The 13060-nt window shown below is 35.7% G+C and overlaps 1 long non-coding RNA gene across 1 annotated transcript; it reads right to left on the minus strand.

The window, feature by feature from the left end:
- Nucleotides 1-4470: 4470 nt before the first annotated feature.
- Nucleotides 4471-11408, minus strand: LOC129058857 (uncharacterized). Its single transcript, XR_008524271.2, has 4 exons — nucleotides 11295-11408; nucleotides 10582-10664; nucleotides 9851-9983; nucleotides 4471-4812 (listed from the first exon to the last, which is right to left on the minus strand). It is a non-coding gene; the product is annotated as an uncharacterized LOC129058857 (long non-coding RNA).
- Between the last annotated feature and the right edge of the window lie 1652 nt (nucleotides 11409-13060).

Consider the following 13060-nt stretch of genomic DNA (forward strand, 5'->3'; position numbering starts at 1 on the left):
TACAATACAAAGAATGAGGAAACTGTGGTGGATGGAGAAGCACCAAACCCAGGCTCTGAGTCTCAGGGATGGCTGCCTGAAAAAACTACCATATAGGCTGAGACATAGGTAAGCCGTAGAAAAGTGATAGACAAGGAAAATTCCATATGTGCAGAACCTAGCTCTTTTCAGGAAAGCTGTGCTGGAGTATCAGGATTGGGGTCCCTGTTAACCAATCTAAAGCACGTCATTCACTAATACTATTTAAATGTATCCTCTACTTTTATTTTTTTTACACAAAAACTTAATAAAGTGTGATTCTATATTTATGTGATTTTAAAAAAATTCTATCTCCTCATGTCCTGCTTTGTTCACCCCACTTTTTGGCATATAGTAGGCACTCAATGTTTGTTGAACCAATGAAGGGGCAAATACCTGAGAGGTGAGAGAGGGAATAGCAGAACAGGCTCTAGAGAGTTAGCCAGGGGATAAATCAAGCAGATTTTTTTGGCCACACTGGGGAGTCTTACCTTCATCCTAAGAGTAGCAGGAGATAGAGAAATGTTTAAAGCCGTGGTTGCATTTTAGAAAAATCATTTTGCCTGCAATGTAAAGAACAGACTGGAAAAGAGTAAAGGTAAATCTATCAGTTACCTGAGAAAACAGTGATTATGTCATTGGGGATGGACTTGAGAGACAGGAAAAGAAATTGATAAAACTTTGTGACTGGTTAAATAAGAAGGAGGGAGAATAATGTTTTCCAAGATGACCCATAGCTTTCTGCACTGGGAAGCTAGATGAATCACCAAGAAAAGCAATGTTTTGTCTTTGATTTTGGTAATGAAGGGAGAAATGACAGATTCCATTTTGAGCATGTTTAAAATGCCCATGGGTCATATGAGAGATGGCAAGGTGGAAGGTGGATATATACCTCTGAAGTTCATGAGAGAAATCTTGGTTAGAGATGGAGATATGTGATCTACTAGACTATAGATAATAATTAAAGTTTTCACTGATGCAGCTGAAGGGACTTCTGGAGAACTTGCTTCTCTTGTCAAACTCTTAAAGGTCTCTCTTTTAGGCTGATTTTAACTAATTTATAAGCTGAGAAATAAGTCAAAAAAGATGGTTTATAACTTTGGGAAAAAGCACATGGCCAGTTTTTCAAACATTGTGAAGGCCAATATCATGGGAGAGCCACAAAGTGACAGTTGGACTCTGTAGGTCTTTACATCTCAGTTCAAAGTGCATTTTCAGCTCTTAGCTAGGTAATGAATTTTTGTCACTAATCTTCTTCGGATAAGAGACATACATAGCAGACATTGTTACCCGAAAATACTAAATTCATCTGGTCCCACTAGTGTTTACATATACTATTGTCCCCCACCTCACATTTAAATTGTTTTTCTGATGCATGCACCTTCACCACAGAATCTTATTTGATACTTTGCCACCGCCCTTTCATTTTTAGTTTTACTATGACCTGTGTAGCAGAGGAGGACCACATGTGCCTTGGATGTGTTTTGTTTGATTGTCTTATTATGGCAACAACGTCTTAAAAAAGTTTTAATGGTGTTACACTTCATTACTATACAAGCACCTTAGCATTAATTGTCTTTCATCCTATTTGATTTTGGTATTTATGTTAAATGCATGCCCTCTGCTCATATTTGGTTTGTGCCCCTTACCCTGTACCGTTAAGATCAAGGACAAAACCACATACAAGTTATTAAAGTAGAAAAGAAGAGGAAAAAAGTAAACTAATGTGTGTAATGGACATTGGAAGGAGGAGTATTTTATTAAAACCTTCCTGAAGAGGTTTAAAAACTAACTAAAATGGTTTCCCATTTTGCCAGATAGACCTGGCAAAGGTAACTACATAATCAAAGGTGAAACATGAGTGAATATTTTCAAGGATGTGTAGGCAGTACAGTGTTAAGTATATAATGTTTGCAGGCAATAATGAAGGACTCCAAATGCCATGGTAAGGGTTTTGACATATCTTAGGCAGCAGACAGTCAGGAAAGTGACACCACAGAAAAATATAATCAGACTTTTATTTTAGAAAGTACATCTTGGCAGTGATCATGGATTTGAAGGAAATAAGGCCAAAAAAACTATGTCATTTTTTATGGCATTCACATCTACATAAATTCAGAATTCATCCCACTACAGAAATCTTGATGTCTGAAATTTTGAACCATAACCTCTTGCTCTTTCAAGTCTCCCAGTAAATTCAACCCTCATTATTTTTAGGGCCAAAAGCCTTTCAACCATTTTTCCCCCAAGCTTATTTTTCTTTTCTATCCCTATGAAGCCTAAAACACATAGATCAACATTTCAACTGTGCACTCAGTGACATCTCAGATTCTTTTTTCCCCTAAGTCTAACCTTTTTGCCAATTCTTAGTTGAAGGTACACTCAATGAAATGTACTAGTACCTTGGTTCTAAATAATCTTTACAAAAAGCATACATTTAGATTGGTTATCTTTATGATAAGCCCTCAATGTTATCTTTCAATCCTTTTATTCACCTCTGTTTTATCTCCCCATCTTTTATTCACCTCTGTTTATCTCCCCATCATTGTAGTTCTAGTTCCCTACCCCTGGAAATTATAAAAATTTCTCAGGAGGTTTGTTAAAAGTTTTACAACCCAATCCGGATGTAGATAAATAGATCCTGACTTCATAAAACCTGTCTTCCGGTTCACACTCACTCTACTGCATCTAACTAATCTTCCAAGCAATGATTATGATGCATCAGAACTTTACTATCCTTAATTCATCTTAAAAATGCAGATTCTTGAAATGCACCCCAGGCCTAATGAGTCAAATTCTCTGAAAGTGGAGCTCAGAAATTTCCAATTCTAAGAAACCTCCTGTGTGATTCCTGGGTACACCAAAGTTGCAAACTACAGCTTTAAAAACTGTGTGGAATGAGAAGCAAGAGAAAACAATGAACTGTAGGAGCCCAAGGGGCAAATAATATCCTGCTCTCAATTCCTTCCAGTCATAGCGTAAAACCAAGCCACTTCACAGCAAAACTAAAGAAAGCTTTTCAAAGTGTTTAGTGTGTGGACATGAGAACTATATATAAGAGAAGTTGATATGAGTCATAACTCAGTGTAATTGCATCCTGTTATCAACAAATATAGTTGATGTTATAGACATTTAAGTTTAGGGGCATAGCATAAAAAACTAAGGAAAGTAGACTATTGACACACAGTCACTTTTTAGCTGCTCGGTCTTCTTGAGGTTTCTGTGTAAGTTAGAAACTTGATTGAAATAATAAATCCATTTGCTAGAAAATAAATCTTAAAATTTTGATTTGTATTGTGAACTCCAAATATCTGAGACAGGTCCCAGTCAACTGAGAAAGTTTATTTTGCCAAGGTTAAGGACATATGCCTGTGACAAAGACTCTGGAGGTCCTGATGACATATGCTCAAGGTGGTTGGGACACAGCTTGGTTTTGTACGTTTTAGGAAGACATGAGAGATCAAACAATATATGAAAGATGAACACTGGTTCAGTCCAAAAAGGTGGGACAACTGGAAGCAAAGGTGAGACAACTTGAACTGGGGAGGGGACTTTCAGATCATAGGTAGATAAGAGAAAACCAGCTGCACACATTTGAGTTTCTAATTAGCCTTTCCAAAGGAGGCAATCAGATATGCACTTCCCTCAGTGAGCAGAGGGATTACTTGGAATAGAATGTGAGGCAGGTTTTCCCTAAGCAGTTCCCAGCTTGACTTTTCCCTTTAGCTCAGTGAGTTGGGGGTCCCAAGATTTATTTTCCTTTTACATTTCTCCCCTTTTCTTTTTAAGACTCTTTCAGAGAAAGCATTTTAGAAGAAAATGAGTCTCTGGTCTCAGGTTTCATCTAATCTTTAATGGCTAGGGTGGTTTGTTCCTAGACAGGTAGGTCCCATATTATTAGGAAAGCTCATTTTTAGCAAGTTGTGAAGTCTCACGTCCTATGAAGAGAAAATAAGGGGAGGTAGGGAGAAAAAACAACAATAAAAAACCAACAATCCTGGAAAACTGATATAGGCTATATTACTCTGATGTCCATACATCACTAGTCAGGTATGAAAGTAGCTTATGCATGTAAATAGGCTGCTGTTATTTCTTCTGAAGTTTAAGTTGTCTAGCTTCAGTTCACAGGGCTTCAAGAAAACACAGCTTAGTGTTCAGTGATTCAAAATTAGGAAAAATGGGGAGAAAGAAAGAAGAAAAAAATTGAAAACGTGATTTTGGAGACTTATAGCCAAGAAAAATTAGAATTCACTCCGAACTGTCAAAAATGATAAAAATTATAAAAACATTAGGTGAGAATATAATCTAACAACAGGTAGACTATAGTTTTTGAAACAATTTTTCTCTCTCCAGTTTCTCATTTTTACTAAAGACAGATCATGGTAGGACCAATTTGCTTTATAATACTTGGCCTGATTATTTGTATAAAGTGCAGCAGGAATAATCATTTTTCACATAGGCTTTTTAATTGGCTTTGATGAAACTTTGTTAACATAGAAGAAATCTCAGACAAGGCTTATTTTGTGGATTTGTACCATCAAATACCTGTGAGCTAGGTAAATTCCTCTCCTCTTAAGGTCCCATGATAACTTGGGGCTCCCAGGCCTGTCAGAAAGTGATAGTCTTTACCTACCACAGGTCAGGAACCATGTACAGGGACTGTGTAGACAATGTATGAGGCTAGTTTTCCCAAGGGGTTTTTGTTGTCTCTGTAAGTCAAGTTTATTTCCAGTCAAGTTTGTTGACCATCCCAGCCAAAGCCTTGGTAAGGTAACCAGTTTCTCCAAGGGTTTCCTGTTGCAAAAAAAAGACATTTTTATTGCACTTATGCAAATAACTATATTACCATTAAGTTAAGAATACTCACAAACAGTTTCAAAATTCTGGAGAAATCAGGTAGAGAGAAATAAATATGCTCCAAATATTGTTGCTACAAGCTGTCAACAGCTCAAAAGAAAAGTTTTCTTGACTCTGCAAAACAAAGCAAATGATCAGCAACAATTTAAGTAAAAAAGTCAAAAGATTACTTCAGTCTTCTATTAGTTCAGTTCAGGCAGTTAACTCCTGTTCTGCTTGATATTCACGAACATTTCAGCTCTCCATGAGAGTCCAGAAAGGTTTTCTTCTATTCTAATGTCAAAATTCCCAAAGTTATCCGAACCCTGCATTCAAGAACACCTCTTAGAGTTTTATAGTTGATTGTAAAATCACCTTCTAAAGAGAACCAAAACAAAACAACAGTTGTCTGTGAATGACAAAAAGTTTTAGGGCAGCCACAGTCAAGGACACAACTGACAAGGAAATTTGTTACCTCTGTGGCACACAATAATTTAACATAGCAATTATTATTATTACTGATAGTGTACACTAAGTCATATCAGAATTATAGGATTTTCCCATAACTTTGGAACATATACCAATAACTATTTGTACAAATACAGCCCAAAGAAAGCCAAACACCATTTCATATTTAACAATTCTTCCTGTATGATTTTTATACCAAATAAGCCAAATATATAATTTTTGGACTTTATGGAACCTAATATCTTAAAGGGCTAATTAGGTCAGAAAAAGACATAATTTATCATTTGATTTTGGAAAGTTTCTCAAATATTAAAGGTTTAAAATGCTTGATATTATCACAAAATAAGATCACAGGTCATTGTAAAATAAGTTCCTCATTTTGCCAAAGTGATAACTCAAAGATTTGAAAAAAAGACAAAAACATTTATTCTTTGACAGAGTAGATTTAATTTTCCAAACACTAAGCCCTAATAAAAACAGCATGAGGCCAATTAAATGTTTTTCAAAATTTTATAAATGATCTATAAAATTTTAATCATTTTGACCATAAGATATAATTTCCATAAACCTTTTATAACCTTTATAATCCTTATTAAAGAGAGGATTAATGCTTCAAGAAAACCTTGTTAATCTGACATAGGAGCCCATATGCTGGTGTTGCATCAGTGTGTTTTTGACATTAATGGTTAATTTATAGAGAAACTGAACTTATCCCTCAAAATTGGTCCTTAAAATTTCATGTGCCCATCCCTTTTGTGAGAGTCCCTGGGACTTGAGGAGTTGAATAGCTTTAATTTCTGGTCCTGTGTCTCACAAACACAGTTTATTTTTATTGGCATCATTTACCAAGCCTGAAGATAAAGCTTTAACTACTCTCAATGTTAAGATTTAGCATGACTTGGTGTCCTTTTTAGACCCAGGAGTCAAAGCCCTGTATCTTAATGGTACAAGGACTTTAAAAGCATATACAGAAAGTTACATGAATGTAATAACTTTAATTAACATTTTTTAATCTTTTTTTCTAAGCCAATCAAACTTAGTATTAATGACATAGAAATTATTTCAATAAAGCTTACGTGTTTATTAGGCCAGTTACCCAAAGGCAAAAGAAGAGACCTTCTGCAGTGCAACTGCTATTCTCTAAGGGGAATATTATGTTGGAAGGAAACATTTCCTTTAGACCTTTAAGATAAAACTTTTTTTTTCTTTGATAGCATCAGGTTACAACAGTTAGAACCTGAAGGAAACAAAAAAACACTTACAAGAGCTGAAAATGAGTTGAAGGATAGAGTTATTGTTTCAGGCCTTTTAAAAGGGGAGAGAAAGCTAAAAACAACCAGAAACAATAAAAGTTGAACTTAGTGTAAAAAAATTATAATGTCTTGCAATTTATTAAGAATAAAGCAATACCTTAAGAAAATTTTATAGTTTGAATGAATTCTTTAGCATATAAGTTTTTAAAATCAAAACTAAATCTCTAGAAATATTATAATTTCCCTTTAATTATAGACAACTTGATCATATAAAAGTTTTTTCCATAAATCTTCTCATTAAGACTCACACAGACCATTCATGACCTGCCTGGACTTCCTTGTTTGTGTTGAACATCCCTCTTTCTTCCACAAACAATCATTTTATTCTAGGGTAAAATTTGGCATACAAGATTTTTTCTCATATAAAATTAATTTTCTTTAAGCTTTCTTACCAAAAAAAACCTCTTTATTTCTATAAACTTTCTTTACATCTCTTATTTCCTGGCTCCTTTTACCTTGTATTATACATAACCTTTAAGTGATCTTTGAATTTAACAAAAATTATTCACCTTTTAAAAATGGACACACTTTTTTTTAGAAAAAGAATGTTTTCCTACAATATGTTATTGGAAAATGCCCAATTAAAGAAATATCCATTATTTAATTTAATATAAATTTAGATTATAAATTATGGCAAGTTTGTCTGCAATTATCTTTCCAATTACATTTACTTATTGTATTTTAATAGTTTACTTATTTATGAAAACTGGGATAGTCATCATTTAAAGTTATGACACCACCATTTTAAAATTATAACTGATACAGTGAAAGAGATCTCACCTAACTGACTCCATCTTGCTTCCAACCTCTAAGCTGTTCTTGTTCATTCCTGGGTGTAGGCCAAACTAACTTTGGGAGGAACTAGTTTATAGTTAGCTTTGAAACAAAGATGATAACAGTTCTTTCCCAAAACAAACCCCCTACCTGCCTGGGGACTAAACTGCCTAAAGCCATGAGATTAGAAATTATGGTCCAGGACTCATGCAGCTGGAGGCTTCAAGACTCCAAATCTTCTCAAATTGCTCATAGAGATAAAATCACTATTGTAAAATGTAGTATTTGGCAGAGATAAGTATGAAATCACTTTATCAATAAATGCAAATAAAATGTATGCTGGCAATTTTTAAGACACTTCTAATATTACTTCACAAATAATTTTCAAGCTAGCTTATTTATTAAAGATTTCAATTAAGTCACACAAGCTTGAAAAAGCATTTGACTAGTCTTTTCTCTGTTCCTGAAAAAGTATTTAAGTGCTTTTTCTTAAGCCAATTAATTAGAGCTTTTTAATATATTTTCAGTAGTGAAGCAATGTGCACACAACACATAGATACATAGATGTATTAGACATGGTGATAGAAGAACATCTTATAGATTCATAAGATCTTTTTTTTGTTGTATACTTTCAAATTCTTGATAACCTGTTTCATTACCCTAGGCAATTGACAGTGAAATAACCCTGAATTTGTATATTGAAGGAGGCAACTCTCAGGTGAAAAATCAGATAGGAAAATTTACATATCAAACTACAGGAAGAAAAATGTGCTAGAGGGAAATTAGAACTGATTTAATTGCCAGTTAAACATAAAGTTAAGTAAATCAGCCAGGCACAGTGGCTCATGCCTATAATCACAGCACTTTGGGATGCTGAGGCAGGTGGATCATTTGAGGTCAGGAGTTCAAGACGAGCCTGGCCAACATGGTGAAACCTTATCTCCACTAAAAATACAAAAATTAGCTGGGCAGTAGTGGTGCAAGCCTGTAATACCAGCTACTCAGGAGGCTAAGACGGGAGAATTGCTTGAGCCTGGGAGGCAGAGGTTGTGGTGAGCCGAGATCATGCCACTGCACTCCAGTCTGGGCAACAGAGTGAGACCCTGTCTTAAAAAAATATCATAAAGTCCTTTTAAAGATATATGTATACACACACACTCACACAGAAAGATCTTATAACTTTTATTTCAGGAATCTAGTCATGAGATATTAATACAAATTTATCAGCTTGCAAGGAAAAAAAAACCAGTTGGGTCCCAATAGTAATTTTTATCTCAGTAGCAAAGTAACAGCAGCTTTAAAGCAGGCAGAAAAGAAAATAGAGAAAAAGAGAGCTTAGGAACTCTACAGTGTGCAGGTTGACCTCAGTGCTATCTTTTCTTGAAGTAAATGTGCACAAAGACCTTAATATTTCCATTTTACACTGACTCTAGCAAGTAGAGGTGCCATAAAACTAATGGAATGGTGAAAAGGGGTCATTCTGGTTTTCATTCTTAGATCATTTGTTTCCCACTTTTTCTTTCTTTCTTTCTTTTCTTAAGACAAAGAACTGAGCTGTGGCCTAGGGCTTTTGTGAAGTGCATTGAAGTGTGCTGGTGTTACTAGTTGAAGATATCCGGGTTCTTGGCATCTTGAACAAGGAACTGGACAAAATGCACAAACAAAGCAAGGAAAGCGTGAAGCAAAAACTGCAAAGATTTACTGAAAACAAAAAGAGGCCGGGCGTGGTGGCTCACATCTGTAATTCTAGCACTTTGGGAGGCTGAGGCGGGTGGATCATGAGGTCAGGAGATTGAGACCATGGAGAAACCCCATCTCTACTAAAAATACAAAAAATTAGCCGGGCGTGGTGGCAGGCGCCTGCAGTCCCAGCTACTCAGGAGGTTGAGGCAGGAGAATGGTGTGAACCTGGGAGGCGGAGCTTGCAGTGAGCCGAGATTGCGCCACTGCACTCCAGGCTGGGTGACAGAGTGAGACTCTGTCTCAAAAAAAAAAAAAAAAAAAAAAACTAAAAAGAAAAAAAGTACACTCCACAGGCTGGGAGCAGGCGCAAGCACAGGGGCTCAAGAACCCATTACAGAAATTTCTGGGGTTGAAATATCCTCTAGAATTTTCCGTTGGTTACTTGTTGTACAACCTATGTAAAGGAAGAGGATGAAGTAAAATTACAAAGTCATTTACTTGGTGTATGCCCTATGTAAATGGAGAAGATATTTCCTGTCATAGCTGAAGTGTTTCCATTTAAATCAAAAGTGTTTCAATTTAAATCAGTTTTAGGAAGTCATTGTGAATCGATCTTATGTTCTCTGCCTCCAGACCCTATTCTCCTGCCTCTTTTTCCCCTTGAGAGATGTGATCCCCATAAATCTTTATGGAAGATGGAAAAACTGATGGTCTTCCTTCTGTAACAGCTTCATGCTGGCTTGGGGTATAGTACCTACCTATTGGGGATCATGAAACTCTTGCCCTGTCCTGTCTAGTGGAGTCAGGGTAGTTCCTTGATGGCCGGGGTGGTGACTTCACCCGGAACTGGCTGGAACACTTGTTGCATGATCATCTGAAGCTTGATGGTCTCTAGGTGAGAGGAATTGAATTTGGTTAAAAAATTTAATGGAGACTTAAGGGAGTGGATACCTATGCTGTCAGGAATGTTTGTTATAGAGATTTGCAGGAGAAAAGCAAAATCTAGTCTGTGGTCTGTTCTAGGATCTATGTGTTTCCTTAAAGTCTTAGCATGAACAACTCCATTTTGGTTTGGGTTTGGTGTGTTGGGGCCTAGTGCATGACCTCAGTCCAAAACAATGACCTCTCATTAATTGTTTTAAAAAATTCCCCCTTTTTGGTCAGGTTCTCACTTAAGTGAGAGTGTGACCAAAACTTAGGGCCTCTGGTCTCAGCATGTCATTCATAGATTATAGTGTCCTCATGGTCACACATTTCTTTCAGCTCTTGTCATTCTAGTTAAAGAGAGACCATTTGACATTCTAGAGGTCATTGTATGCAAACATTTAAAACCTTGGAGAGAATACAGTGCACCACTGAGACTATTGTTATCATTATCACTAGGATAATACCAAGAGTTTGGAGTATGCTTCTTACCCAGGGTCCCCATAAACCAAACCTCCTAAAATCAAATAGATCAAAGAATGAGCTAAATAAACAGTCTACTCACTTAACTAAGCAGTGGATTCATTAATCCATTTTCTGGGGTTTAAATACCCTTTAGAGTTTTCCATTCATTATTTGTTGTACAATCTATGTAAATGAAGAGAATGAAATAAAGTTACAAAGTCATTTAATTTGTACACTACGACTGAATCTCTGTAATATCTAATGTTTTCTCCATAGGTCATGAGTGCCAGCAGCTGCACAGATACTTCTCTGTTCAGCCAATTCTATCATAACCTTCACAAGAGAATTTAAAATCTGTTGTGTAACTGTAGCCTTTACAGTAGAATCTTCTATAAAGCCTATCACAAAGGATAGATTTCTAATCATTGCTTCTTTTATGCCAAACTATGGGAAAAGGACCTAACAAATGATGCCCTTCTAGAAGAGTGAAGGCCTCTTGGCAATGTGCTCTTTAACCCATAATATGAGTTTAGAGGAGTGAACAAATGTTCTGTTTCTGATTGATTATAATATATAAGGTTATCCATATATAGGCTGGCTGAAAACTCCTTTACAAATAAAAGTCTACCCCATAAGCCCACATAACAGACACATTTTCCACTTCTATTGTTCATAGAGGCATAAGCAAGGAAAAAAATATTCCAAGATAAGTCTCTTAATGGTAGAGAAGTCTTGACCCATGATCTTGGGAAAAGCTGTTCACATCAAGGATGCCATCTTCTTCTGGGGAGTAATTTTCCTGATTAGCTTTACCTTAAGGGTTCCAGGGGCTGTACAGTCCTAAGAGTATGATGGGACGCTGCTCAATTGTGAGATTATGAACCCAAGGTTTAAGGTCCTGAAGTTTTGCTGTATTGTGGATATCAAGGACAGTCTTTCTCTGATGTTCTCAGAAGATATAATCTTTAGGTTCTAGATTGTGAAGGGGTTGATTGTCCTCAGTCATAAGAGGCTTCTTTATTTGACAAAAATACATTGTAGCATAATAATTTACTGTTATAACATCAGTCTTTTTTTTTTTTTTTTTGAGATGAAGTCTCACTCTGTCTCCCAGGCTGGAGTGCAATGGTGTGGTCTTGGCTCACTGCAACTTCCACCTCCGGGGTTCAAGCAATTCTCCTCCCTCAGCCTCCCCAGTAGCTGGAAATATAGACACGTGCCACCAGACCCAGCTAATTTTTTGTATTTTTAGTAAAGATGGGGTTTCACCATGTTAGCCAGGATGGTCTTGATCTCCTGACCTTGTGATCCTCCTGCCTCAGCCCCCTAAAGTGCTAGGATTACAGGCGTGAGCCACCATGCCCAGCCAACATCAGCCTTCTTGCATGGGAAAGCTTTTATACAACAAGAAAACATGCACTGAAAATGTCAGTTGAATGAAATCTGTATATAAAATGTTTAAATGGTCCATCAGGTGACCAAATGTACCTGAAGCTTTAATTGTTTTCCTAGGAAGATGAGACCAAACATTGGTTATCAACTATTTTAACAAATTATAAGTAACCACAACAATATATTCAATTTGGATTTTATTTTTTCCATGATGAATCATGGAATGCAGAACTTTTAATAACAAAAGCTTTAAGGATTCAGGAAGAACAAGGTGATCATCCTGGTTCTCCATGAGTCCATGTTTAAATAACATTAGACTTATATCCTCCTGAATACCAGTTGTTTTACCAAGTTAGGTGCATAGCACTGATAAATGATGGATTATCAAGATAATTTGACCTAGACCATGGAGTTCAAATTGTATATCTAAACAATTTCTGTACCCGCTGGTATAACATGAAAATCTGATGACATATTTTCTTGGTATTCAATTAATTTTTTATTCTACTTGGATTAGTAGCTTTATACAAGGAAATTGGTTATTTCTGTAGTTTACAATAACTTAACATAACTGTAATTATAATTGATAGCATATACTCAGACATATTAGAATTTTAGAAATCCCATACAATTTTGTGACATATATTATCACTGACTAAAATATAAATGAAGATTAAACTTTTTTTCGGACAATGCTTCCCTTATAACATGTCAAATAATCCTGTTTACCTCTCTTTTGGATGTTTCAAGAGCCTTCTGCAGCATCTCAAAGTTAGAAGTCAGAAAATACTATTTTGAAGCTGAAATATGATTTTGGGAGGCCTATCAAATATGTTAAACGTTTAAAACATTGATATTATGAAATAGAATTCCAGGTTACCATAAGTCATTCATTTAGCCAAAATGATGACTCAAAAATTTAAAAGGCAAAAACCTTTACTCATTGATAGAGGGAAGAAGACCTAGCTTTCCAAATAATTGGTCTCTTGCCTTTCCTTTATTTATTTTTTTGGTAATTTATTCAAAAGCCAAACAAAAATATTTCATTATCTTTTAATATTACATGAAAATCTTGTTCAAGAGAGAAAGCCAAATTTTACCCTTGCATTGGTGTACCATTAAGGTCAGCTCCAATTTTTAATAAAACCTTATAGACAAATCTTTCCAATTTTAATCAGTATCATCAT

The sequence above is a fragment of the Pongo abelii genome, chromosome 3, assembly GCF_028885655.2.
Source record: "Pongo abelii isolate AG06213 chromosome 3, NHGRI_mPonAbe1-v2.0_pri, whole genome shotgun sequence".
NCBI classification, from domain to species: domain Eukaryota; kingdom Metazoa; phylum Chordata; class Mammalia; order Primates; family Hominidae; genus Pongo; species Pongo abelii.